This window comes from Aptenodytes patagonicus, chromosome 2 (assembly GCF_965638725.1).
Source record: "Aptenodytes patagonicus chromosome 2, bAptPat1.pri.cur, whole genome shotgun sequence".
Lineage (NCBI taxonomy): Eukaryota > Metazoa > Chordata > Aves > Sphenisciformes > Spheniscidae > Aptenodytes > Aptenodytes patagonicus.
Genome location: NC_134950.1, coordinates 26,439,427 through 26,441,272, shown reverse-complemented (window position 1 = coordinate 26,441,272; position 1,846 = coordinate 26,439,427).

Here is a 1,846-nt window from a genome sequence, read left to right as displayed (position 1 = left end):
TACATTTTTATTGCTCTTTATTAAGTTGCCTCTTCTGAACTTGGTATCAAGTAAAGCTTAGCATAATTACTGGTAAACTGTCTCTTCCAAAAGAGACTAATTTGAACAATGTTCTACAAATAATGCTGACAGGCTATGATCTCCCAGAGGATTATTTTGTAATTCATATTCTGAAACTGAGCATTTTACATATGGATGCATTATAGAATCATAGAATAGTTTGGGTTGGAAGGGACCTCTAAAGGACATCTAGTCCAACCCCCTTGCTGTGGGCAGGAACATCTTCAACTAGATCAGGTTGCTCAGAGCCCCGTCCAACCTGACCTTGAATGGTTCCAGGGATGGGGCATCCACCACCTCTCTGGGAAACCTCTTCCAGTGTTTCACCACCCTCAGTGTAAAAAATTTCTTCCTTCTATCTAGTCTATACCTACCCCCCTTTAGTTTAAAGCCATTCCCCCTTGTCCCGTCACAACAGGCCCTGCTAAAAAGTTTGCCGCCATCTTTTTTATAAGCACCCTTTAGGTACTGAAAGGCTGCAATAAGGTCTCCCCAAAGCCTTCTCTTCTCCAGGCTGAACCACCCCAACTCTCTCAGCCTTTCTTCATAGGAGAGGTGTTCCATCTCCCTGATCCTTTTCGTGACCCTACATTAAACAATAACTCAGGAAAGTTGAAGCAGTAGGGGGTTTTTTTCCCCTCAAATAACTGAAGACACAAAGTAATATGCATGACAGAAGGTAACAAATTCCGTTGTAGTCAGGACATGTAATAGATTTCTGTCCTCATGGAAGATGAGAAAGAGGAAAGTTCTTCTGTCTCCTTGGGTCACTTACAGCCAAATGCAGAATGTTTATGGCTGGCAGGTCACTGTCTAGCTAGATAGTTAAATGGACTGAGACTGAGAAAGGGCCATTCCAGGCACTCGTTTGATGCAGTATCCCCTGTTCTGCATGCTGCGGATGTTGCGGCTGTTGAGCAGATGAGTAGCAGTCCTGTAGGAAAAGAAAAACAGGCCGGTCACTTAAGGCAATGATGGGGGCGAAAGAGATTGACATTGTATATCTACATTGAAAACTTGCTGTGCAGCCTTTGTGAACTCTTTTCTTGGTAAAATATTTGAGAAATTCAGCCAAATGACTGAAATAGTTAAAAGCTTCTGCTAGTCATCCTGCTTCTCCACCAGACATTGACATCCTAGGAAGAGGCATACCTGAAAAGCTTGAGAACCAGCTCCTGGCCAGTTGCAGCTTAGAGACTGGCATAGACAGACATGGACTATGTAAATGTGGACATCTTAGTAACGGTGGAAGCTACTGCTGAAAAGAAGTGGCTGCTTCTGCCATTTGACTTGAATCTGCCTTTGTTCATGGATCAAGGTCTTAATTTCTTTGCCTTTTCATAAGGCGCTAAGGTGTGCACGGGCAGGAGGAGGATGGAGGATTAGCCATTTTACGCTAGGCTGAGCTGCGGGACCCTGCTCCGAGCACTGGAAGGGCCCTGCTCCGAGCACTCCCTTCTTGCCCTCTTCTCTGGATAACTGCTCGTCACCACAAATTAAAAAATGTATTTGCCGTTACTTAATTAATCAGCAGCAGCGGGAGGGAAGGAGGGAGAGGTAAGGCACGGGCGGAGGTACGAGCCTGGGGGCTGCGGCTGTGAGGGCGGGGGGCAGGCAAGAGCCATGTCCCCTCCCCGCCGTGGTGGGCGGGGCCTCAGCCACAGGACCGCCCCCGCGCTGCCCCATCGGCTGGGGCTCCGCGCCGAGGAGCGGAGCCGCACGTAGCCCCGCCCCCTGCCTGCGCGAGGGGGCGGTGGCCGGCGGCCATCTTGTTGCCGCCGCCTCC